The sequence below is a fragment of the Pelodiscus sinensis genome, chromosome 12 (genome assembly GCF_052426305.1).
Source record: "Pelodiscus sinensis isolate ZL-2025 chromosome 12, ASM5242630v1, whole genome shotgun sequence".
Classification (NCBI taxonomy): Eukaryota; Metazoa; Chordata; order Testudines; family Trionychidae; genus Pelodiscus; species Pelodiscus sinensis.
In genome coordinates this window covers 14,832,468-14,856,806 of record NC_143063.1, presented here as the reverse complement: position 1 = coordinate 14,856,806, position 24,339 = coordinate 14,832,468, and the positions used below count along the sequence as shown (strand labels likewise).

Below are 24,339 nucleotides of genomic sequence, written 5' to 3'. Positions count from 1 at the left end.
TAGATTACATGAAGCTTCGCTGTTGTTGGCCTTTGCACCAAATAGGCGGGCAGGGAAGCATCTTGTCCCTTTCGGTTGCCGTGTTTGCCCTTCTGGAGGTCATGGACTGACACGTTAGATGAGGGGGGACGTGCAAGGCCGGGTGTGTGTGATTTCTACCATGGGGTCCGGAAAGCTGTATTTTGTTTCAAGGCAATAGAGGGGAGCAGCACAGTTTGCTATGTGATGTGTCCTTGTTGAGCGGAGGTCCAAGGTGCTGTGGAACCTGTTTCTGGTGGCAAGGAAAAGGGATCGATGCATGCGTCCCGCAACGCGAGCTCTTTGCCACCCTTCCTTTTCTCTTTTCCCACCCACGTACGCCATCCATTTATGCCTGCGCAGAAAGGAGAGCTGCCATCCCGCTTTTGGCTTTGCGATGAGCCTTTCTCCCAAGGGATAAAAAGACGGCAGCTTCTCTTGCAGGAGAGAGTGAGTCTGAGTTTTTCTCCTTCACTGGGGGATTTGCAGGTGTTTTCCCTGAGCGGGTGTGAAAAGGGCACGAGCGCGAAGGTGTCAGTTATGAAGGAGGGTGAAGGAAAATGGACTGAGAAAACCTCCTGGGTTCAAAGGCCGCTTCCGAGCCAGGCTGGAGGCTCCGGCATCGGAGGTGTTTCCCGTTTTACCTTCATGCCTATTGTGGAAGGGAAGGAGGGACGGGGTGTCAGCGGTGCGCTGTGCGTGCTTGAGATGATCCCGGGACCCTCGCGTGTCAGGGCGGATGCGGCATCGCGGCTCGCAGGCAGGGGTAGCACCGTCCCCGCCGGCATTCGATTCTGCCCTTGCGGCATTGTCTGCAGGCCGTGGCTGTCGGGAGCCTTTGAGTGGCGAACGAGTGCAGGCTTCCTGCTGGTGAACTCAGGGGAGATTGAGCAGCTGCCCAGCACCCGGAGGATGAAAGGGCTCGGCGTTGCAGCTTTTTCCTTTCAGAAGGATAGGCAAGCCCATAATTAGCAGTTAGTGCCTGTGGCACGTCGGCCTGCCTGACGCCTTGTGCCGCCCAGTAACCAGGGCTTCCGCTTCCCTTCGATAGCTCAGCTGGTAGAGCGGAGGACTGTAGGCTTTCTTACGTGGCGATCCTTAGGTCGCTGGTTCAACTCCGGCTCGAAGGAGTAGGCTTTTGCTTCCGTCCTTCCCTGTTCTTCTGTAGAGCTCTTCCCCTGGCTGTGGGATGTTCTCCATCTGTGCGAGGCTATCCGCTGGAATCTGCTGCCAGCACCACCTGCCACTGCTTTCATTTACCGCACCTGCTTCCACGTACCTATGCCACGCTTTACCTCTGTCTCAGCAGAGTTCCTTTCTATTCATCCTCCCACCCTCACTGCCTAGACATCTAGCTGTCCATCTCAGGATTCACAGGCGGCATTTAGCACCCTCGTGGCAGGGAGCCTTCGCAGTCAAATACACCGGCCGTAGCTCATTCCCCAAAGCGTCTTTGGGGCTTCTTTCCGTGGGGCAGATGTGCTAGGGAGGACTTAGTTTCTGGTGGCAAGGAGGAAGGCAATGTAGGAGGGAGAAGAAAAGGCCTTTCGGTCGCTGAGAGTCCCTTGCTTATCCTTCAGGGCCAACCTTTCATCTGCGCTGCTGGAGGCGAGCTCTTATGCTCTGTGTTGTAGCAACATGTGCGTTTCCATGGTTTGCTCTCTCTCTCTCTCTCTCTCTTTCTCTGTTGTTCCACAGAGCTCGTATTGTGGAGTATTGTGGAGTAGCGTGAGGGAGCGGTTCCTTTTCTTTCCCATTGAGGCTTTTGTCAAACACGTTTGTAGGCTTGGGATGTCCTTAGGCAACTGTGATCGGGCATGCCTGCAAAAGGCTTCTGGTCGAGAACTGCTCCAATTGCAATCTGGTGCAATTTCCGAGCAGGACCTTCCATAGATTACATGAAGCTTCGCTGTTGTTGGCCTTTGCACCAAATAGGCGGGCAGGGAAGCATCTTGTCCCTTTCGGTTGCCGTGTTTGCCCTTCTGGAGGTCATGGACTGACACGTTAGATGAGGGGGGACGTGCAAGGCCGGGTGTGTGTGATTTCTACCATGGGGTCCGGAAAGCTGTATTTTGTTTCAAGGCAATAGAGGGGAGCAGCACAGTTTGCTATGTGATGTGTCCTTGTGGAGCGGAGGTCCAAGGTGCTGTGGAACCTGTTTCTGGTGGCAAGGAAAAGGGATCGATGCATGCGTCCCGCAACGCGTGCTCTTTGCCACCCTTCCTTTTCTCTTTTCCCACCCACGTACGCCATCCATTTATGCCTGCGCAGAAAGGAGAGCTGCCATCCCGCTTTTGGCTTTGCGATGAGCCTTTCTCCCAAGGGATAAAAAGACGGCAGCTTCTCTTGCAGGAGAGAGTGAGTCTGAGTTCTTCTCCTTCACTGGGGGATTTGCAGGTGTTTTCCCTGAGCGGGTGTGAAAAGGGCACGAGCGCGAAGGTGTCAGTTATGAAGGAGGGTGAAGGAAAATGGACTGAGAAAACCTCCTGGGTTCAAAGGCCGCTTCCGAGCCAGGCTGGAGGCTCCGGCATCGGAGGTGTTTCCCGTTTTACCTTCATGCCTATTGTGGAAGGGAAGGAGGGACGGGGTGTCAGCGGTGCGCTGTGCGTGCTTGAGATGATCCCGGGACCCTCGCGTGTCAGGGCGGATGCGGCATCGCGGCTCGCAGGCAGGGGTAGCACCGTCCCCGCCGGCATTCGATTCTGCCCTTGCGGCATTGTCTGCAGGCCGTGGCTGTCGGGAGCCTTTGAGTGGCGAACGAGTGCAGGCTTCCTGCTGGTGAACTCAGGGGAGATTGAGCAGCTGCCCAGCACCCGGAGGATGAAAGGGCTCGGCGTTGCAGCTTTTTCCTTTCAGAAGGATAGGCAAGCCCATAATTAGCAGTTAGTGCCTGTGGCACGTCGGCCTGCCTGACGCCTTGTGCCGCCCAGTAACCAGGGCTTCCGCTTCCCTTCGATAGCTCAGCTGGTAGAGCGGAGGACTGTAGGCTTTCTTACGTGGCGATCCTTAGGTCGCTGGTTCAACTCCGGCTCGAAGGAGTAGGCTTTTGCTTCCGTCCTTCCCTGTTCTTCTGTAGAGCTCTTCCCCTGGCTGTGGGATGTTCTCCATCTGTGCGAGGCTATCCGCTGGAATCTGCTGCCAGCACCACCTGCCACTGCTTTCATTTACCGCACCTGCTTCCACGTACCTATGCCACGCTTTACCTCTGTCTCAGCAGAGTTCCTTTCTCTTCATCCTCCCACCCTCACTGCCTAGACATCTAGCTGTCCATCTCAGGATTCACAGGCGGCATTTAGCACCCTCGTGGCAGGGAGCCTTCGTCGTCAAATACACCGGCCGTAGCTCATTCCCCAAAGCGTCTTTGGGGCTTCTTTCCGTGGGGCAGATGTGCTAGGGAGGACTTAGTTTCTGGTGGCAAGGAGGAAGGCAATGTAGGAGGGAGAAGAAAAGGCCTTTCGGTCGCTGAGAGTCCCTTGCTTATCCTTCAGGGCCAACCTTTCATCTGCGCTGCTGGAGGCGAGCTCTTATGCTCTGTGTTGTAGCAACATGTACGTTTCCATGGTTTGCTCTCTCTCTCTCTCTCTCTCTTTCTCTGTTGTTCCACAGAGCTCGTATTGTGGAGTATTGTGGAGTAGCGTGAGGGAGCGGTTCCTTTTCTTTCCCATTGAGGCTTTTGTCAAACACGTTTGTAGGCTTGGGATGTCCTTAGGCAACTGTGATCGGGCATGCCTGCAAAAGGCTTCTGGTCGAGAACTGCTCCAATTGCAATCTGGTGCAATTTCCGAGCAGGACCTTCCATAGATTACATGAAGCTTCGCTGTTGTTGGCCTTTGCACCAAATAGGCGGGCAGGGAAGCATCTTGTCCCTTTCGGTTGCCGTGTTTGCCCTTCTGGAGGTCATGGACTGACACGTTAGATGAGGGGGGACGTGCAAGGCCGGGTGTGTGTGATTTCTACCATGGGGTCCGGAAAGCTGTATTTTGTTTCAAGGCAATAGAGGGGAGCAGCACAGTTTGCTATGTGATGTGTCCTTGTTGAGCGGAGGTCCAAGGTGCTGTGGAACCTGTTTCTGGTGGCAAGGAAAAGGGATCGATGCATGCGTCCCGCAACGCGAGCTCTTTGCCACCCTTCCTTTTCTCTTTTCCCACCCACGTACGCCATCCATTTATGCCTGCGCAGAAAGGAGAGCTGCCATCCCGCTTTTGGCTTTGCGATGAGCCTTTCTCCCAAGGGATAAAAAGACGGCAGCTTCTCTTGCAGGAGAGAGTGAGTCTGAGTTTTTCTCCTTCACTGGGGGATTTGCAGGTGTTTTCCCTGAGCGGGTGTGAAAAGGGCACGAGCGCGAAGGTGTCAGTTATGAAGGAGGGTGAAGGAAAATGGACTGAGAAAACCTCCTGGGTTAAAAGGCCGCTTCCGAGCCAGGCTGGAGGCTCCGGCATCAGAGGTGTTTCCCGTTTTACCTTCATGCCTATTGTGGAAGGGAAGGAGGGACGGGGTGTCAGCGGTGCGCTGTGCGTGCTTGAGATGATCCCGGGACCCTCGCGTGTCAGGGCGGATGCGGCATCGCGGCTCGCAGGCAGGGGTAGCACCGTCCCCGCCGGCATTCGATTCTGCCCTTGCGGCATTGTCTGCAGGCCGTGGCTGTTGGGAGCCTTTGAGTGGCGAACGAGTGCAGGCTTCCTGCTGGTGAACTCAGGGGAGATTGAGCAGCTGCCCAGCACCCGGAGGATGAAAGGGCTCGGCGTTGCAGCTTTTTCCTTTCAGAAGGATAGGCAAGCCCATAATTAGCAGTTAGTGCCTGTGGCACGTCGGCCTGCCTGACGCCTTGTGCCGCCCAGTAACCAGGGCTTCCGCTTCCCTTCGATAGCTCAGCTGGTAGAGCGGAGGACTGTAGGCTTTCTTACGTGGCGATCCTTAGGTCGCTGGTTCAACTCCGGCTCGAAGGAGTAGGCTTTTGCTTCCGTCCTTCCCTGTTCTTCTGTAGAGCTCTTCCCCTGGCTGTGGGATGTTCTCCATCTGTGCGAGGCTATCCGCTGGAATCTGCTGCCAGCACCACCTGCCACTGCTTTCATTTACCGCACCTGCTTCCACGTACCTATGCCACGCTTTACCTCTGTCTCAGCAGAGTTCCTTTCTCTTCATCCTCCCACCCTCACTGCCTAGACATCTAGCTGTCCATCTCAGGATTCACAGGCGGCATTTAGCACCCTCGTGGCAGGGAGCCTTCGCAGTCAAATACACCGGCCGTAGCTCATTCCCCAAAGCGTCTTTGGGGCTTCTTTCCGTGGGGCAGATGTGCTAGGGAGGACTTAGTTTCTGGTGGCAAGGAGGAAGGCAATGTAGGAGGGAGAAGAAAAGGCCTTTCGGTCGCTGAGAGTCCCTTGCTTATCCTTCAGGGCCAACCTTTCATCTGCGCTGCTGGAGGCGAGCTCTTATGCTCTGTGTTGTAGCAACATGTGCGTTTCCATGGTTTGCTCTCTCTCTCTCTCTCTCTCTTTCTCTGTTGTTCCACAGAGCTCGTATTGTGGAGTATTGTGGAGTAGCGTGAGGGAGCGGTTCCTTTTCTTTCCCATTGAGGCTTTTGTCAAACACGTTTGTAGAGTTGGGATGTCCTTAGGCAACTGTGATCGGGCATGCCTGCAAAAGGCTTCTGGTCGAGAACTGCTCCAATTGCAATCTGGTGCAATTTCCGAGCAGGACCTTCCATAGATTACATGAAGCTTCGCTGTTGTTGGCCTTTGCACCAAATAGGCGGGCAGGGAAGCATCTTGTCCCTTTCGGTTGCCGTGTTTGCCCTTCTGGAGGTCATGGACTGACACGTTAGATGAGGGGGGACGTGCAAGGCCGGGTGTGTGTGATTTCTACCATGGGGTCCGGAAAGCTGTATTTTGTTTCAAGGCAATAGAGGGGAGCAGCACAGTTTGCTATGTGATGTGTCCTTGTGGAGCGGAGGTCCAAGGTGCTGTGGAACCTGTTTCTGGTGGCAAGGAAAAGGGATCGATGCATGCGTCCCGCAACGCGTGCTCTTTGCCACCCTTCCTTTTCTCTTTTCCCACCCACGTACGCCATCCATTTATGCCTGCGCAGAAAGGAGAGCTGCCATCCCGCTTTTGGCTTTGCGATGAGCCTTTCTCCCAAGGGATAAAAAGACGGCAGCTTCTCTTGCAGGAGAGAGTGAGTCTGAGTTCTTCTCCTTCACTGGGGGATTTGCAGGTGTTTTCCCTGAGCGGGTGTGAAAAGGGCACGAGCGCGAAGGTGTCAGTTATGAAGGAGGGTGAAGGAAAATGGACTGAGAAAACCTCCTGGGTTCAAAGGCCGCTTCCGAGCCAGGCTGGAGGCTCCGGCATCGGAGGTGTTTCCCGTTTTACCTTCATGCCTATTGTGGAAGGGAAGGAGGGACGGGGTGTCAGCGGTGCGCTGTGCGTGCTTGAGATGATCCCGGGACCCTCGCGTGTCAGGGCGGATGCGGCATCGCGGCTCGCAGGCAGGGGTAGCACCGTCCCCGCCGGCATTCGATTCTGCCCTTGCGGCATTGTCTGCAGGCCGTGGCTGTCGGGAGCCTTTGAGTGGCGAACGAGTGCAGGCTTCCTGCTGGTGAACTCAGGGGAGATTGAGCAGCTGCCCAGCACCCGGAGGATGAAAGGGCTCGGCGTTGCAGCTTTTTCCTTTCAGAAGGATAGGCAAGCCCATAATTAGCAGTTAGTGCCTGTGGCACGTCGGCCTGCCTGACGCCTTGTGCCGCCCAGTAACCAGGGCTTCCGCTTCCCTTCGATAGCTCAGCTGGTAGAGCGGAGGACTGTAGGCTTTCTTACGTGGCGATCCTTAGGTCGCTGGTTCAACTCCGGCTCGAACGAGTAGGCTTTTGCTTCCGTCCTTCCCTGTTCTTCTGTAGAGCTCTTCCCCTGGCTGTGGGATGTTCTCCATCTGTGCGAGGCTATCCGCTGGAATCTGCTGCCAGCACCACCTGCCACTGCTTTCATTTACCGCACCTGCTTCCACGTACCTATGCCACGCTTTACCTCTGTCTCAGCAGAGTTCCTTTCTCTTCATCCTCCCACCCTCACTGCCTAGACATCTAGCTGTCCATCTCAGGATTCACAGGCGGCATTTAGCACCCTCGTGGCAGGGAGCCTTCGTCGTCAAATACACCGGCCGTAGCTCATTCCCCAAAGCGTCTTTGGGGCTTCTTTCCGTGGGGCAGATGTGCTAGGGAGGACTTAGTTTCTGGTGGCAAGGAGGAAGGCAATGTAGGAGGGAGAAGAAAAGGCCTTTCGGTCGCTGAGAGTCCCTTGCTTATCCTTCAGGGCCAACCTTTCATCTGCGCTGCTGGAGGCGAGCTCTTATGCTCTGTGTTGTAGCAACATGTGCGTTTCCATGGTTTGCTCTCTCTCTCTCTCTCTCTCTTTCTCTGTTGTTCCACAGAGCTCGTATTGTGGAGTATTGTGGAGTAGCGTGAGGGAGCGGTTCCTTTTCTTTCCCATTGAGGCTTTTGTCAAACACGTTTGTAGGCTTGGGATGTCCTTAGGCAACTGTGATCGGGCATGCCTGCAAAAGGCTTCTGGTCGAGAACTGCTCCAATTGCAATCTGGTGCAATTTCCGAGCAGGACCTTCCATAGATTACATGAAGCTTCGCTGTTGTTGGCCTTTGCACCAAATAGGCGGGCAGGGAAGCATCTTGTCCCTTTCGGTTGCCGTGTTTGCCCTTCTGGAGGTCATGGACTGACACGTTAGATGAGGGGGGACGTGCAAGGCCGGGTGTGTGTGATTTCTACCATGGGGTCCGGAAAGCTGTATTTTGTTTCAAGGCAATAGAGGGGAGCAGCACAGTTTGCTATGTGATGTGTCCTTGTTGAGCGGAGGTCCAAGGTGCTGTGGAACCTGTTTCTGGTGGCAAGGAAAAGGGATCGATGCATGCGTCCCGCAACGCGAGCTCTTTGCCACCCTTCCTTTTCTCTTTTCCCACCCACGTACGCCATCCATTTATGCCTGCGCAGAAAGGAGAGCTGCCATCCCGCTTTTGGCTTTGCGATGAGCCTTTCTCCCAAGGGATAAAAAGACGGCAGCTTCTCTTGCAGGAGAGAGTGAGTCTGAGTTTTTCTCCTTCACTGGGGGATTTGCAGGTGTTTTCCCTGAGCGGGTGTGAAAAGGGCACGAGCGCGAAGGTGTCAGTTATGAAGGAGGGTGAAGGAAAATGGACTGAGAAAACCTCCTGGGTTCAAAGGCCGCTTCCGAGCCAGGCTGGAGGCTCCGGCATCGGAGGTGTTTCCCGTTTTACCTTCATGCCTATTGTGGAAGGGAAGGAGGGACGGGGTGTCAGCGGTGCGCTGTGCGTGCTTGAGATGATCCCGGGACCCTCGCGTGTCAGGGCGGATGCGGCATCGCGGCTCGCAGGCAGGGGTAGCACCGTCCCCGCCGGCATTCGATTCTGCCCTTGCGGCATTGTCTGCAGGCCGTGGCTGTCGGGAGCCTTTGAGTGGCGAACGAGTGCAGGCTTCCTGCTGGTGAACTCAGGGGAGATTGAGCAGCTGCCCAGCACCCGGAGGATGAAAGGGCTCGGCGTTGCAGCTTTTTCCTTTCAGAAGGATAGGCAAGCCCATAATTAGCAGTTAGTGCCTGTGGCACGTCGGCCTGCCTGACGCCTTGTGCCGCCCAGTAACCAGGGCTTCCGCTTCCCTTCGATAGCTCAGCTGGTAGAGCGGAGGACTGTAGGCTTTCTTACGTGGCGATCCTTAGGTCGCTGGTTCAACTCCGGCTCGAAGGAGTAGGCTTTTGCTTCCGTCCTTCCCTGTTCTTCTGTAGAGCTCTTCCCCTGGCTGTGGGATGTTCTCCATCTGTGCGAGGCTATCCGCTGGAATCTGCTGCCAGCACCACCTGCCACTGCTTTCATTTACCGCACCTGCTTCCACGTACCTATGCCACGCTTTACCTCTGTCTCAGCAGAGTTCCTTTCTCTTCATCCTCCCACCCTCACTGCCTAGACATCTAGCTGTCCATCTCAGGATTCACAGGCGGCATTTAGCACCCTCGTGGCAGGGAGCCTTCGCCGTCAAATACACCGGCCGTAGCTCATTCCCCAAAGCGTCTTTGGGGCTTCTTTCCGTGGGGCAGATGTGCTAGGGAGGACTTAGTTTCTGGTGGCAAGGAGGAAGGCAATGTAGGAGGGAGAAGAAAAGGCCTTTCGGTCGCTGAGAGTCCCTTGCTTATCCTTCAGGGCCAACCTTTCATCTGCGCTGCTGGAGGCGAGCTCTTATGCTCTGTGTTGTAGCAACATGTGCGTTTCCATGGTTTGCTCTCTCTCTCTCTCTCTCTCTCTCTCTCTTTCTCTGTTGTTCCACAGAGCTCGTATTGTGGAGTATTGTGGAGTAGCGTGAGGGAGCGGTTCCTTTTCTTTCCCATTGAGGCTTTTGTCAAACACGTTTGTAGGCTTGGGATGTCCTTAGGCAACTGTGATCGGGCATGCCTGCAAAAGGCTTCTGGTCGAGAACTGCTCCAATTGCAATCTGGTGCAATTTCCGAGCAGGAACTTCCATAGATTACATGAAGCTTCGCTGTTGTTGGCCTTTGCACCAAATAGGCGGGCAGGGAAGCATCTTGTCCCTTTCGGTTGCCGTGTTTGCCCTTCTGGAGGTCATGGACTGACACGTTAGATGAGGGGGGACGTGCAAGGCCGGGTGTGTGTGATTTCTACCATGGGGTCCGGAAAGCTGTATTTTGTTTCAAGGCAATAGAGGGGAGCAGCACAGTTTGCTATGTGATGTGTCCTTGTTGAGCGGAGGTCCAAGGTGCTGTGGAACCTGTTTCTGGTGGCAAGGAAAAGGGATCGATGCATGCGTCCTGCAACGCGAGCTCTTTGCCACCCTTCCTTTTCTCTTTTCCCACCCACGTACGCCATCCATTTATGCCTGCGCAGAAAGGAGAGCTGCCATCCCGCTTTTGGCTTTGCGATGAGCCTTTCTCCCAAGGGATAAAAAGACGGCAGCTTCTCTTGCAGGAGAGAGTGAGTCTGAGTTTTTCTCCTTCACTGGGGGATTTGCAGGTGTTTTCCCTGAGCGGGTGTGAAAAGGGCACGAGCGCGAAGGTGTCAGTTATGAAGGAGGGTGAAGGAAAATGGACTGAGAAAACCTCCTGGGTTAAAAGGCCGCTTCCGAGCCAGGCTGGAGGCTCCGGCATCGGAGGTGTTTCCCGTTTTACCTTCATGCCTATTGTGGAAGGGAAGGAGGGACGGGGTGTCAGCGGTGCGCTGTGCGTGCTTGAGATGATCCCGGGACCCTCGCGTGTCAGGGCGGATGCGGCATCGCGGCTCGCAGGCAGGGGTAGCACCGTCCCCGCCGGCATTCGATTCTGCCCTTGCGGCATTGTCTGCAGGCCGTGGCTGTCGGGAGCCTTTGAGTGGCGAACGAGTGCAGGCTTCCTGCTGGTGAACTCAGGGGAGATTGAGCAGCTGCCCAGCACCCGGAGGATGAAAGGGCTCGGCGTTGCAGCTTTTTCCTTTCAGAAGGATAGGCAAGCCCATAATTAGCAGTTAGTGCCTGTGGCACGTCGGCCTGCCTGACGCCTTGTGCCGCCCAGTAACCAGGGCTTCCGCTTCCCTTCGATAGCTCAGCTGGTAGAGCGGAGGACTGTAGGCTTTCTTACGTGGCGATCCTTAGGTCGCTGGTTCAACTCCGGCTCGAAGGAGTAGGCTTTTGCTTCCGTCCTTCCCTGTTCTTCTGTAGAGCTCTTCCCCTGGCTGTGGGATGTTCTCCATCTGTGCGAGGCTATCCGCTGGAATCTGCTGCCAGCACCACCTGCCACTGCTTTCATTTACCGCACCTGCTTCCACGTACCTATGCCACGCTTTACCTCTGTCTCAGCAGAGTTCCTTTCTCTTCATCCTCCCACCCTCACTGCCTAGACATCTAGCTGTCCATCTCAGGATTCACAGGCGGCATTTAGCACCCTCGTGGCAGGGAGCCTTCGTCGTCAAATACACCGGCCGTAGCTCATTCCCCAAAGCGTCTTTGGGGCTTCTTTCCGTGGGGCAGATGTGCTAGGGAGGACTTAGTTTCTGGTGGCAAGGAGGAAGGCAATGTAGGAGGGAGAAGAAAAGGCCTTTCGGTCGCTGAGAGTCCCTTGCTTATCCTTCAGGGCCAACCTTTCATCTGCGCTGCTGGAGGCGAGCTCTTATGCTCTGTGTTGTAGCAACATGTGCGTTTCCATGGTTTGCTCTCTCTCTCTCTCTCTCTCTTTCTCTGTTGTTCCACAGAGCTCGTATTGTGGAGTATTGTGGAGTAGCGTGAGGGAGCGGTTCCTTTTCTTTCCCATTGAGGCTTTTGTCAAACACGTTTGTAGGCTTGGGATGTCCTTAGGCAACTGTGATCGGGCATGCCTGCAAAAGGCTTCTGGTCGAGAACTGCTCCAATTGCAATCTGGTGCAATTTCCGAGCAGGACCTTCCATAGATTACATGAAGCTTCGCTGTTGTTGGCCTTTGCACCAAATAGGCGGGCAGGGAAGCATCTTGTCCCTTTCGGTTGCCGTGTTTGCCCTTCTGGAGGTCATGGACTGACACGTTAGATGAGGGGGGACGTGCAAGGCCGGGTGTGTGTGATTTCTACCATGGGGTCCGGAAAGCTGTATTTTGTTTCAAGGCAATAGAGGGGAGCAGCACAGTTTGCTATGTGATGTGTCCTTGTTGAGCGGAGGTCCAAGGTGCTGTGGAACCTGTTTCTGGTGGCAAGGAAAAGGGATCGATGCATGCGTCCCGCAACGCGAGCTCTTTGCCACCCTTCCTTTTCTCTTTTCCCACCCACGTACGCCATCCATTTATGCCTGCGCAGAAAGGAGAGCTGCCATCCCGCTTTTGGCTTTGCGATGAGCCTTTCTCCCAAGGGATAAAAAGACGGCAGCTTCTCTTGCAGGAGAGAGTGAGTCTGAGTTTTTCTCCTTCACTGGGGGATTTGCAGGTGTTTTCCCTGAGCGGGTGTGAAAAGGGCACGAGCGCGAAGGTGTCAGTTATGAAGGAGGGTGAAGGAAAATGGACTGAGAAAACCTCCTGGGTTCAAAGGCCGCTTCCGAGCCAGGCTGGAGGCTCCGGCATCGGAGGTGTTTCCCGTTTTACCTTCATGCCTATTGTGGAAGGGAAGGAGGGACGGGGTGTCAGCGGTGCGCTGTGCGTGCTTGAGATGATCCCGGGACCCTCGCGTGTCAGGGCGGATGCGGCATCGCGGCTCGCAGGCAGGGGTAGCACCGTCCCCGCCGGCATTCGATTCTGCCCTTGCGGCATTGTCTGCAGGCCGTGGCTGTCGGGAGCCTTTGAGTGGCGAACGAGTGCAGGCTTCCTGCTGGTGAACTCAGGGGAGATTGAGCAGCTGCCCAGCACCCGGAGGATGAAAGGGCTCGGCGTTGCAGCTTTTTCCTTTCAGAAGGATAGGCAAGCCCATAATTAGCAGTTAGTGCCTGTGGCACGTCGGCCTGCCTGACGCCTTGTGCCGCCCAGTAACCAGGGCTTCCGCTTCCCTTCGATAGCTCAGCTGGTAGAGCGGAGGACTGTAGGCTTTCTTACGTGGCGATCCTTAGGTCGCTGGTTCAACTCCGGCTCGAAGGAGTAGGCTTTTGCTTCCGTCCTTCCCTGTTCTTCTGTAGAGCTCTTCCCCTGGCTGTGGGATGTTCTCCATCTGTGCGAGGCTATCCGCTGGAATCTGCTGCCAGCACCACCTGCCACTGCTTTCATTTACCGCACCTGCTTCCACGTACCTATGCCACGCTTTACCTCTGTCTCAGCAGAGTTCCTTTCTCTTCATCCTCCCACCCTCACTGCCTAGACATCTAGCTGTCCATCTCAGGATTCACAGGCGGCATTTAGCACCCTCGTGGCAGGGAGCCTTCGCCGTCAAATACACCGGCCGTAGCTCATTCCCCAAAGCGTCTTTGGGGCTTCTTTCCGTGGGGCAGATGTGCTAGGGAGGACTTAGTTTCTGGTGGCAAGGAGGAAGGCAATGTAGGAGGGAGAAGAAAAGGCCTTTCGGTCGCTGAGAGTCCCTTGCTTATCCTTCAGGGCCAACCTTTCATCTGCGCTGCTGGAGGCGAGCTCTTATGCTCTGTGTTGTAGCAACATGTGCGTTTCCATGGTTTGCTCTCTCTCTCTCTCTCTCTCTCTCTCTCTTTCTCTGTTGTTCCACAGAGCTCGTATTGTGGAGTATTGTGGAGTAGCGTGAGGGAGCGGTTCCTTTTCTTTCCCATTGAGGCTTTTGTCAAACACGTTTGTAGGCTTGGGATGTCCTTAGGCAACTGTGATCGGGCATGCCTGCAAAAGGCTTCTGTTCGAGAACTGCTCCAATTGCAATCTGGTGCAATTTCCGAGCAGGAACTTCCATAGATTACATGAAGCTTCGCTGTTGTTGGCCTTTGCACCAAATAGGCGGGCAGGGAAGCATCTTGTCCCTTTCGGTTGCCGTGTTTGCCCTTCTGGAGGTCATGGACTGACACGTTAGATGAGGGGGGACGTGCAAGGCCGGGTGTGTGTGATTTCTACCATGGGGTCCGGAAAGCTGTATTTTGTTTCAAGGCAATAGAGGGGAGCAGCACAGTTTGCTATGTGATGTGTCCTTGTTGAGCGGAGGTCCAAGGTGCTGTGGAACCTGTTTCTGGTGGCAAGGAAAAGGGATCGATGCATGCGTCCTGCAACGCGAGCTCTTTGCCACCCTTCCTTTTCTCTTTTCCCACCCACGTACGCCATCCATTTATGCCTGCGCAGAAAGGAGAGCTGCCATCCCGCTTTTGGCTTTGCGATGAGCCTTTCTCCCAAGGGATAAAAAGACGGCAGCTTCTCTTGCAGGAGAGAGTGAGTCTGAGTTTTTCTCCTTCACTGGGGGATTTGCAGGTGTTTTCCCTGAGCGGGTGTGAAAAGGGCACGAGCGCGAAGGTGTCAGTTATGAAGGAGGGTGAAGGAAAATGGACTGAGAAAACCTCCTGGGTTAAAAGGCCGCTTCCGAGCCAGGCTGGAGGCTCCGGCATCGGAGGTGTTTCCCGTTTTACCTTCATGCCTATTGTGGAAGGGAAGGAGGGACGGGGTGTCAGCGGTGCGCTGTGCGTGCTTGAGATGATCCCGGGACCCTCGCGTGTCAGGGCGGATGCGGCATCGCGGCTCGCAGGCAGGGGTAGCACCGTCCCCGCCGGCATTCGATTCTGCCCTTGCGGCATTGTCTGCAGGCCGTGGCTGTCGGGAGCCTTTGAGTGGCGAACGAGTGCAGGCTTCCTGCTGGTGAACTCAGGGGAGATTGAGCAGCTGCCCAGCACCCGGAGGATGAAAGGGCTCGGCGTTGCAGCTTTTTCCTTTCAGAAGGATAGGCAAGCCCATAATTAGCAGTTAGTGCCTGTGGCACGTCGGCCTGCCTGACGCCTCGTGCCGCCCAGTAACCAGGGCTTCCGCTTCCCTTCGATAGCTCAGCTGGTAGAGCGGAGGACTGTAGGCTTTCTTACGTGGCGATCCTTAGGTCGCTGGTTCAACTCCGGCTCGAAGGAGTAGGCTTTTGCTTCTGTTCTTCTGTAGAGCTCTTCCCCTGGCTGTGGGATGTTCTCCATCTGTGCGAGGCTATCCGCTGGAATCTGCTGCCAGCACCACCTGCCACTGCTTTCATTTACCGCACCTGCTTCCACGTACCTATGCCACGCTTTACCTCTGTCTCAGCAGAGTTCCTTTCTATTCATCCTCCCACCCTCACTGCCTAGACATCTAGCTGTCCATCTCAGGATTCACAGGCGGCATTTAGCACCCTCGTGGCAGGGAGCCTTCGTCGTCAAATACACCGGCCGTAGCTCATTCCCCAAAGCGTCTTTGGGGCTTCTTTCCGTGGGGCAGATGTGCTAGGGAGGACTTAGTTTCTGGTGGCAAGGAGGAAGGCAATGTAGGAGGGAGAAAAAAAGGCCTTTCGGTCGCTGAGAGTCCCTTGCTTATCCTTCAGGGCCAACCTTTCATCTGCGCTGCTGGAGGCGAGCTCTTATGCTCTGTGTTGTAGCAACATGTGCGTTTCCATGGTTTGCTCTCTCTCTCTCTCTCTCTCTTTCTCTGTTGTTCCACAGAGCTCGTATTGTGGAGTATTGTGGAGTAGCGTGAGGGAGCGGTTCCTTTTCTTTCCCATTGAGGCTTTTGTCAAACACGTTTGTAGGCTTGGGATGTCCTTAGGCAACTGTGATCGGGCATGCCTGCAAAAGGCTTCTGGTCGAGAACTGCTCCAATTGCAATCTGGTGCAATTTCCGAGCAGGACCTTCCATAGATTACATGAAGCTTCGCTGTTGTTGGCCTTTGCACCAAATAGGCGGGCAGGGAAGCATCTTGTCCCTTTCGGTTGCCGTGTTTGCCCTTCTGGAGGTCATGGACTGACACGTTAGATGAGGGGGGACGTGCAAGGCCGGGTGTGTGTGATTTCTACCATGGGGTCCGGAAAGCTGTATTTTGTTTCAAGGCAATAGAGGGGAGCAGCACAGTTTGCTATGTGATGTGTCCTTGTTGAGCGGAGGTCCAAGGTGCTGTGGAACCTGTTTCTGGTGGCAAGGAAAAGGGATCGATGCATGCGTCCCGCAACGCGTGCTCTTTGCCACCCTTCCTTTTCTCTTTTCCCACCCACGTACGCCATCCATTTATGCCTGCGCAGAAAGGAGAGCTGCCATCCCGCTTTTGGCTTTGCGATGAGCCTTTCTCCCAAGGGATAAAAAGACGGCAGCTTCTCTTGCAGGAGAGAGTGAGTCTGAGTTCTTCTCCTTCACTGGGGGATTTGCAGGTGTTTTCCCTGAGCGGGTGTGAAAAGGGCACGAGCGCGAAGGTGTCAGTTATGAAGGAGGGTGAAGGAAAATGGACTGAGAAAACCTCCTGGGTTAAAAGGCCGCTTCCGAGCCAGGCTGGAGGCTCCGGCATCGGAGGTGTTTCCCGTTTTACCTTCATGCCTATTGTGGAAGGGAAGGAGGGACGGGGTGTCAGCGGTGCGCTGTGCGTGCTTGAGATGATCCCGGGACCCTCGCGTGTCAGGGCGGATGCGGCATCGCGGCTCGCAGGCAGGGGTAGCACCGTCCCCGCCGGCATTCGATTCTGCCCTTGCGGCATTGTCTGCAGGCTGTGGCTGTCGGGAGCCTTTGAGTGGCGAACGAGTGCAGGCTTCCTGCTGGTGAACTCAGGGGAGATTGAGCAGCTGCCCAGCACCCGGAGGATGAAAGGGCTCGGCGTTGCAGCTTTTTCCTTTCAGAAGGATAGGCAAGCCCATAATTAGCAGTTAGTGCCTGTGGCACGTCGGCCTGCCTGACGCCTTGTGCCGCCCAGTAACCAGGGCTTCCGCTTCCCTTCGATAGCTCAGCTGGTAGAGCGGAGGACTGTAGGCTTTCTTACGTGGCGATCCTTAGGTCGCTGGTTCAACTCCGGCTCGAAGGAGTAGGCTTTTGCTTCCGTCCTTCCCTGTTCTTCTGTAGAGCTCTTCCCCTGGCTGTGGGATGTTCTCCATCTGTGCGAGGCTATCCGCTGGAATCTGCTGCCAGCACCACCTGCCACTGCTTTCATTTACCGCACCTGCTTCCACGTACCTATGCCACGCTTTACCTCTGTCTCAGCAGAGTTCCTTTCTATTCATCCTCCCACCCTCACTGCCTAGACATCTAGCTGTCCATCTCAGGATTCACAGGCGGCATTTAGCACCCTCGTGGCAGGGAGCCTTCGTCGTCAAATACACCGGCCGTAGCTCATTCCCCAAAGCGTCTTTGGGGCTTCTTTCCGTGGGGCAGATGTGCTAGGGAGGACTTAGTTTCTGGTGGCAAGGAGGAAGGCAATGTAGGAGGGAGAAGAAAAGGCCTTTCGGTCGCTGAGAGTCCCTTGCTTATCCTTCAGGGCCAACCTTTCATCTGCGCTGCTGGAGGCGAGCTCTTATGCTCTGTGTTGTAGCAACATGTGCGTTTCCATGGTTTGCTCTCTCTCTCTCTCTCTCTCTTTCTCTGTTGTTCCACAGAGCTCGTATTGTGGAGTATTGTGGAGTAGCGTGAGGGAGCGGTTCCTTTTCTTTCCCATTGAGGCTTTTGTCAAACACGTTTGTAGGCTTGGGATGTCCTTAGGCAACTGTGATCGGGCATGCCTGCAAAAGGCTTCTGGTCGAGAACTGCTCCAATTGCAATCTGGTGCAATTTCCGAGCAGGACCTTCCATAGATTACATGAAGCTTCGCTGTTGTTGGCCTTTGCACCAAATAGGCGGGCAGGGAAGCATCTTGTCCCTTTCGGTTGCCGTGTTTGCCCTTCTGGAGGTCATGGACTGACACGTTAGATGAGGGGGGACGTGCAGGGCCGGGTGTGTGTGATTTCTACCATGGTGTCTGGAAAGATGTATTTTGTTTCAAGGCAATAGAGGGGAGCAGCACAGTTTGCTATGTGACGTGTCCTTGTTGAGCGGAGGTCCAAGGTGCTGTGGAACCTGTTTCTGGTGGCAAGGAAAAGGGATCGATGCATGCGTCCCGCAACGCGTGCTCTTTGCCACCCTTCCTTTTCTCTTTTCCCACCCATGTACGCCATCCATTTATGCCTGCGCAGAAAGGAGAGCTGCCATCCCGCTTTTGGCTTTGCGATGAGCCTTTCTCCCAAGGGATAAAAAGACGGCAGCTTCTCTTGCCGGAGAGAGTGAGTCTGAGTTCTTCTCCTTCACTGGGGGATTTGCAGGTGTTTTCCCTGAGCGGGTGTGAAAAGGGCACGAGCGCGAAGGTGTCAGTTATGAAGGAGGGTGAAGGAAAATGGACTGAGAAAACCTCCTGGTTTAAAAGGCCGCTTCCGAGCCAGGCTGGAGGCTCCGGCACCGGAGGTGTTTCCCGTTTGACCTTCGTGCCTATTGTGGAAGGGAAGGAGGGACGGGGTGTCAGCGGTGCGCTGTGCGTGCTTGAGATGATCCCGGGACCCTCGCGTGTCAGGGCGGATGCGGCATCGCGGCTCGCAGGCAGGGGTAGCACCGTCCCCGCCGGCATTCGATTCTGCCCTTGCGGCATTGTCTGCAGGCCGTGGCTGTCGGGAGCCTTTGAGTGGCGAACGAGTGCAGGCTTCCTGCTGGTGAACTCAGGGGAGATTGAGCAGCTGCCCAGCACCCGGAGGATGAAAGGGCTCGGCGTTGCAGCTTTTTCCTTTCAGAAGGATAGGCAAGCCCATAATTAGCAGTTAGTGCCTGTGGCACGTCGGCCTGCCTGACGCCTTGTGCCGCCCAGTAACGAGGGCTTCCGCTTCCCTTTGATAGCTCAGCTGGTAGAGCGGAGGACTGTAGGCTTTCTTACGTGGCGATCCTTAGGTCGCTGGTTCAACTCCGGCTCGAAGGAGTAGGCTTTTGCTTCCGTCCTTCCCTGTTCTTCTGTAGAGCTCTTCCCCTGGCTGTGGGATGTTCTCCATCTGTGCGAGGCTATCCGCTGGAATCTGCTGCCAGCACCACCTGCCACTGCTTTCATTTACCGCACCTGCTTCCACGTACCTATGCCACGCTTTACCTCTGTCTCAGCAGAGTTCCTTTCTCTTCATCCTCCCACCCTCACTGCCTAGACATCTAGCTGTCCATCTCAGGATTCACAGGCGGCATTTAGCACCCTCGTGGCAGGGAGCCTTCGCCGTCAAATACACCGGCCGTAGCTCATTCCCCAAAGCGTCTTTGGGGCTTCTTTCCGTGGGGCAGATGTGCTAGGGAGGACTTAGTTTCTGGTGGCAAGGAGGAAGGCAATGTAGGAGGGAGAAGAAAAGACCTTTCGGTCGCTGAGAGTCCCTTGCTTATCCTTCAGGGCCAACCTTTCATCTGCGCTGCTGGAGGCGAGCTCTTATGCTCTGTGTTGTAGGAACATGTGCGTTTCCATGGTTTGCTCTCTCTCTCTCTCTCTCTCTCTCTCTCTTTCTCTGTTGTTCCACAGAGCTCGTATTGTGGAGTATTGTGGAGTAGCGTGAGGGAGCGGTTCCTTTTCTTTCCCATTGAGGCTTTTGTCAAACACGTTTGTAGGCTTGGGATGTCCTTAGGCAACTGTGATCGGGCATGCCTGCAAAAGGCTTCTGGTCGAGAACTGCTCCAATTGCAATCTGGTGCAATTTCCGAGCAGGACCTTCCATAGATTACATGAAGCTTCGCTGTTGTTGGCCTTTGCACCAAATAGGCGGGCAGGGAAGCATCTTGTCCCTTTCGGTTGCCGTGTTTGCCCTTCTGGAGGTCATGGACTGACACGTTAGATGAGGGGGGACGTGCAAGGCCGGGTGTGTGTGATTTCTACCATGGGGTCCGGAAAGCTGTATTTTGTTTCAAGGCAATAGAGGGGAGCAGCACAGTTTGCTATGTGATGTGTCCTTGTTGAGCGGAGGTCCAAGGTGCTGTGGAACCTGTTTCTGGTGGCAAGGAAAAGGGATCGATGCATGCGTCCCGCAACGCGTGCTCTTTGCCACCCTTCCTTTTCTCTTTTCCCACCCACGTACGCCATCCATTTATGCCTGCGCAGAAAGGAGAGCTGCCATCCCGCTTTTGGCTTTGCGATGAGCCTTTCTCCCAAGGGATAAAAAGATGGCAGCTTCTCTTGCAGGAGAGAGTGAGTCTGAGTTCTTCTCCTTCACTGGGGGATTTGCAGGTGTTTTCCCTGAGCGGGTGTGAAAAGGGCACGAGCGCGAAGGTGTCAGTTATGAAGGAGGGTGAAGGAAAATGGACTGAGAAAACCTCCTGGGTTAAAAGGCCGCTTCCGAGCCAGGCTGGAGGCTCCGGCATCGGAGGTGTTTCCCGTTTTACCTTCATGCCTATTGTGGAAGGGAAGGAGGGACGGGGTGTCAGCGGTGCGCTGTGCGTGCTTGAGATGATCCCGGGACCCTCGCGTGTCAGGGCGGATGCGGCATCGCGGCTCGCAGGCAGGGGTAGCACCATCCCCGCCGGCATTCGATTCTGCCCTTGCGGCATTGTCTGCAGGCCGTGGCTGTCGGGAGCCTTTGAGTGGCGAACGAGTGCAGGCTTCCTGCTGGTGAACTCAGGGGAGATTGAGCAGCTGCCCAGCACCCGGAGGATGAAAGGGCTCGGCGTTGCAGCTTTTTCCTTTCAGAAGGATAGGCAAGCCCATAATTAGCAGTTAGTGCCTGTGGCACGTCGGCCTGCCTGACGCCTTGTGCCGCCCAGTAACCAGGGCTTCCGCTTCCCTTCGATAGCTCAGCTGGTAGAGCGGAGGACTGTAGGCTTTCTTACGTGGCGATCCTTAGGTCGCTGGTTCAACTCCGGCTCGAAGGAGTAGGCTTTTGCTTCCGTCCTTCCCTGTTCTTCTGTAGAGCTCTTCCCCTGGCTGTGGGATGTTCTCCATCTGTGCGAGGCTATCCGCTGGAATCTGCTGCCAGCACCACCTGCCACTGCTTTCATTTACCGCACCTGCTTCCACGTACCTATGCCACGCTTTACCTCTGTCTCAGCAGAGTTCCTTTCTATTCATCCTCCCACCCTCACTGCCTAGACATCTAGCTGTCCATCTCAGGATTCACAGGCGGCATTTAGCACCCTCGTGGCAGGGAGCCTTCGTCGTCAAATACACCGGCCGTAGCTCATTCCCCAAAGCGTCTTTGGGGCTTCTTTCCGTGGGGCAGATGTGCTAGGGAGGACTTAGTTTCTGGTGGCAAGGAGGAAGGCAATGTAGGAGGGAGAAGAAAAGGCCTTTCGGTCGCTGAGAGTCCCTTGCTTATCCTTCAGGGCCAACCTTTCATCTGCGCTGCTGGAGGCGAGCTCTTATGCTCTGTGTTGTAGCAACATGTGCGTTTCCATGGTTTGCTCTCTCTCTCTCTCTCTCTCTTTCTCTGTTGTTCCACAGAGCTCGTATTGTGGAGTATTGTGGAGTAGCGTGAGGGAGCGGTTCCTTTTCTTTCCCATTGAGGCTTTTGTCAAACACGTTTGTAGGCTTGGGATGTCCTTAGGCAACTGTGATCGGGCATGCCTGCAAAAGGCTTCTGGTCGAGAACTGCTCCAATTGCAATCTGGTGCAATTTCCGAGCAGGACCTTCCATAGATTACATGAAGCTTCGCTGTTGTTGGCCTTTGCACCAAATAGGCGGGCAGGGAAGCATCTTGTCCCTTTCGGTTGCCGTGTTTGCCCTTCTGGAGGTCATGGACTGACACGTTAGATGAGGGGGGACGTGCAAGGCCGGGTGTGTGTGATTTCTACCATGGGGTCCGGAAAGCTGTATTTTGTTTCAAGGCAATAGAGGGGAGCAGCACAGTTTGCTATGTGATGTGTCCTTGTTGAGCAGAGGTCCAAGGTGCTGTGGAACCTGTTTCTGGTGGCAAGGAAAAGGGATCGATGCATGCGTCCCGCAACGCGTGCTCTTTGCCACCCTTCCTTTTCTCTTTTCCCACCCACGTACGCCATCCATTTATGCCTGCGCAGAAAGGAGAGCTGCCATCCCGCTTTTGGCTTTGCGATGAGCCTTTCTCCCAAGGGATAAAAAGACGGCAGCTTCTCTTGCAGGAGAGAGTGAGTCTGAGTTCTTCTCCTTCACTGGGGGATTTGCAGGTGTTTTCCCTGAGCGGGTGTGAAAAGGGCACGAGCGCGAAGGTGTCAGTTATGAAGGAGGGTGAAGGAAAATGGACTGAGAAAACCTCCTGGGTTAAAAGGCCGCTTCCGAGCCAGGCTGGAGGCTCCGGCATCGGAGGTGTTTCCCATTTTACCTTCATGCCTATTGTGGAAGGGAAGGAGGGACGGGGTGTCAGCGGTGCGCTGTGCGTGCTTGAGATGATCCCGGGACCCTCGCGTGTCAGGGCGGATGCGGCATCGCGGCTCGCAGGCAGGGGTAGCACCATCCCCGCCGGCATTCGATTCTGCCCTTGCGGCATTGTCTGCAGGCCGTGGCTGTCGGGAGCCTTTGAGTGGCGAACGAGTGCAGGCTTCCTGCTGGTGAACTCAGGGGAGATTGAGCAGCTGCCCAGCACCCGGAGGATGAAAGGGCTCGGCGTTGCAGCTTTTTCCTTTCAGAAGGATAGGCAAGCCCATAATTAGCAGTTAGTGCCTGTGGCACGTCGGCCTGCCTGACGCCTTGTGCCGCCCAGTAACCAGGGCTTCCGCTTCCCTTCGATAGCTCAGCTGGTAGAGCGGAGGACTGTAGGCTTTCTTACGTGGCGATCCTTAGGTCGCTGGTTCAACTCCGGCTCGAAGGAGTAGGCTTTTGCTTCCGTCCTTCCCTGTTCTTCTGTAGAGCTCTTCCCCTGGCTGTGGGATGTTCTCCATCTGTGCGAGGCTATCCGCTGGAATCTGCTGCCAGCACCACCTGCCACTGCTTTCATTTACCGCACCTGCTTCCACGTACCTATGCCACGCTTTACCTCTGTCTCAGCAGAGTTCCTTTCTCTTCATCCTCCCACCCTCACTGCCTAGACATCTAGCTGTCCATCTCAGGATTCACAGGCGGCATTTAGCACCCTCGTGGCAGGGAGCCTTCGCCGTCAAATACACCGGCCGTAGCTCATTCCCCAAAGCGTCTTTGGGGCTTCTTTCCGTGGGGCAGATGTGCTAGGGAGGACTTAGTTTCTGGTGGCAAGGAGGAAGGCAATGTAGGAGGGAGAAGAAAAGGCCTTTCGGTCGCTGAGAGTCCCTTGCTTATCCTTCAGGGCCAACCTTTCATCTGCGCTGCTGGAGGCGAGCTCTTATGCTCTGTGTTGTAGCAACATGTGCGTTTCCATGGTTTGCTCTCTCTCTCTCTCTCTCTCTCTCTCTCTCTTTCTCTGTTGTTCCACAGAGCTCGTATTGTGGAGTATTGTGGAGTAGCGTGAGGGAGCGGTTCCTTTTCTTTCCCATTGAGGCTTTTGTCAAACACGTTTGTAGAGCTGGGATGTCCTTAGGCAACTGTGATCGGGCATGCCTGCAAAAGGCTTCTGGTCGAGAACTGCTCCAATTGCAATCTGGTGCAATTTCCGAGCAGGACCTTCCATAGATTACATGAAGCTTCGCTGTTGTTGGCCTTTGCACCAAATAGGCGGGCAGGGAAGCATCTTGTCCCTTTCGGTTGCCGTGTTTGCCCTTCTGGAGGTCATGGACTGACACGTTAGATGAGGGGGGACGTGCAAGGCCGGGTGTGTGTGATTTCTACCATGGGGTCCGGAAAGCTGTATTTTGTTTCAAGGCAATAGAGGGGAGCAGCACAGTTTGCTATGTGATGTGTCCTTGTTGAGCAGAGGTCCAAGGTGCTGTGGAACCTGTTTCTGGTGGCAAGGAAAAGGGATCGATGCATGCGTCCCGCAACGCGTGCTCTTTGCCACCCTTCCTTTTCTCTTTTCCCACCCACGTACGCCATCCATTTATGCCTGCGCAGAAAGGAGAGCTGCCATCCCGCTTTTGGCTTTGCGATGAGCCTTTCTCCCAAGGGATAAAAAGACGGCAGCTTCTCTTGCAGGAGAGAGTGAGTCTGAGTTCTTCTCCTTCACTGGGGGATTTGCAGGTGTTTTCCCTGAGCGGGTGTGAAAAGGGCACGAGCGCGAAGGTGTCAGTTATGAAGGAGGGTGAAGGAAAATGGACTGAGAAAACCTCCTGGGTTAAAAGGCCGCTTCCGAGCCAGGCTGGAGGCTCCGGCATCGGAGGTGTTTCCCATTTTACCTTCATGCCTATTGTGGAAGGGAAGGAGGGACGGGGTGTCAGCGGTGCGCTGTGCGTGCTTGAGATGATCCCGGGACCCTCGCGTGTCAGGGCGGATGCGGCATCGCGGCTCGCAGGCAGGGGTAGCACCATCCCCGCCGGCATTCGATTCTGCCCTTGCGGCATTGTCTGCAGGCCGTGGCTGTCGGGAGCCTTTGAGTGGCGAACGAGTGCAGGCTTCCTGCTGGTGAACTCAGGGGAGATTGAGCAGCTGCCCAGCACCCGGAGGATGAAAGGGCTCGGCGTTGCAGCTTTTTCCTTTCAGAAGGATAGGCAAGCCCATAATTAGCAGTTAGTGCCTGTGGCACGTCGGCCTGCCTGACGCCTTGTGCCGCCCAGTAACGAGGGCTTCCGCTTCCCTTCGATAGCTCAGCTGGTAGAGCGGAGGACTGTAGGCTTTCTTACGTGGCGATCCTTAGGTCGCTGGTTCAACTCCGGCTCGAAGGAGTAGGCTTTTGCTTCCGTCCTTCCCTGTTCTTCTGTAGAGCTCTTCCCCTGGCTGTGGGATGTTCTCCATCTGTGCGAGGCTATCCGCTGGAATCTGCTGCCAGCACCACCTGCCACTGCTTTCATTTACCGCACCTGCTTCCACGTACCTATGCCACGCTTTACCTCTGTCTCAGCAGAGTTCCTTTCTCTTCATCCTCCCACCCTCACTGCCTAGACATCTAGCTGTCCATCTCAGGATTCACAGGCGGCATTTAGCACCCTCGTGGCA

At 55.2% G+C, this 24,339-nt stretch overlaps 13 non-coding genes across 13 annotated transcripts; all 13 read left to right on the top strand.

Annotated features, from left to right (window-relative positions):
• The first annotated feature begins 1,059 nt into the window (after positions 1 to 1,059).
• TRNAY-GUA (transfer RNA tyrosine (anticodon GUA)) lies at positions 1,060 to 1,148 on the top strand. The gene is given in 2 exon segments: positions 1,060 to 1,096; positions 1,113 to 1,148. It is a non-coding gene; the product is annotated as a tRNA-Tyr (tRNA).
• Positions 1,149 to 2,967: 1,819 nt separating this feature from the next.
• TRNAY-GUA (transfer RNA tyrosine (anticodon GUA)) lies at positions 2,968 to 3,056 on the top strand. The gene is given in 2 exon segments: positions 2,968 to 3,004; positions 3,021 to 3,056. It is a non-coding gene; the product is annotated as a tRNA-Tyr (tRNA).
• A 1,819-nt stretch (positions 3,057 to 4,875) lies between these two features.
• TRNAY-GUA (transfer RNA tyrosine (anticodon GUA)) lies at positions 4,876 to 4,964 on the top strand. Its single transcript is given in 2 exon segments — positions 4,876 to 4,912; positions 4,929 to 4,964. It is a non-coding gene; the product is annotated as a tRNA-Tyr (tRNA).
• Positions 4,965 to 6,783: 1,819 nt separating this feature from the next.
• Positions 6,784 to 6,872, top strand: TRNAY-GUA (transfer RNA tyrosine (anticodon GUA)). The gene is given in 2 exon segments: positions 6,784 to 6,820; positions 6,837 to 6,872. It is a non-coding gene; the product is annotated as a tRNA-Tyr (tRNA).
• Positions 6,873 to 8,691: 1,819 nt separating this feature from the next.
• Positions 8,692 to 8,780, top strand: TRNAY-GUA (transfer RNA tyrosine (anticodon GUA)). The gene is given in 2 exon segments: positions 8,692 to 8,728; positions 8,745 to 8,780. It is a non-coding gene; the product is annotated as a tRNA-Tyr (tRNA).
• Positions 8,781 to 10,607: 1,827 nt separating this feature from the next.
• On the top strand, positions 10,608 to 10,696 carry TRNAY-GUA (transfer RNA tyrosine (anticodon GUA)). Its single transcript is given in 2 exon segments — positions 10,608 to 10,644; positions 10,661 to 10,696. It is a non-coding gene; the product is annotated as a tRNA-Tyr (tRNA).
• Positions 10,697 to 12,515: 1,819 nt separating this feature from the next.
• On the top strand, positions 12,516 to 12,604 carry TRNAY-GUA (transfer RNA tyrosine (anticodon GUA)). The gene is given in 2 exon segments: positions 12,516 to 12,552; positions 12,569 to 12,604. It is a non-coding gene; the product is annotated as a tRNA-Tyr (tRNA).
• A 1,827-nt stretch (positions 12,605 to 14,431) lies between these two features.
• On the top strand, positions 14,432 to 14,520 carry TRNAY-GUA (transfer RNA tyrosine (anticodon GUA)). Its single transcript is given in 2 exon segments — positions 14,432 to 14,468; positions 14,485 to 14,520. It is a non-coding gene; the product is annotated as a tRNA-Tyr (tRNA).
• A 1,809-nt stretch (positions 14,521 to 16,329) lies between these two features.
• On the top strand, positions 16,330 to 16,418 carry TRNAY-GUA (transfer RNA tyrosine (anticodon GUA)). Its single transcript is given in 2 exon segments — positions 16,330 to 16,366; positions 16,383 to 16,418. It is a non-coding gene; the product is annotated as a tRNA-Tyr (tRNA).
• Positions 16,419 to 18,237: 1,819 nt separating this feature from the next.
• On the top strand, positions 18,238 to 18,326 carry TRNAY-GUA (transfer RNA tyrosine (anticodon GUA)). The gene is given in 2 exon segments: positions 18,238 to 18,274; positions 18,291 to 18,326. It is a non-coding gene; the product is annotated as a tRNA-Tyr (tRNA).
• Positions 18,327 to 20,153: 1,827 nt separating this feature from the next.
• TRNAY-GUA (transfer RNA tyrosine (anticodon GUA)) lies at positions 20,154 to 20,242 on the top strand. The gene is given in 2 exon segments: positions 20,154 to 20,190; positions 20,207 to 20,242. It is a non-coding gene; the product is annotated as a tRNA-Tyr (tRNA).
• A 1,819-nt stretch (positions 20,243 to 22,061) lies between these two features.
• TRNAY-GUA (transfer RNA tyrosine (anticodon GUA)) lies at positions 22,062 to 22,150 on the top strand. The gene is given in 2 exon segments: positions 22,062 to 22,098; positions 22,115 to 22,150. It is a non-coding gene; the product is annotated as a tRNA-Tyr (tRNA).
• A 1,829-nt stretch (positions 22,151 to 23,979) lies between these two features.
• TRNAY-GUA (transfer RNA tyrosine (anticodon GUA)) lies at positions 23,980 to 24,068 on the top strand. Its single transcript is given in 2 exon segments — positions 23,980 to 24,016; positions 24,033 to 24,068. It is a non-coding gene; the product is annotated as a tRNA-Tyr (tRNA).
• The last annotated feature ends 271 nt before the right edge of the window (positions 24,069 to 24,339 follow it).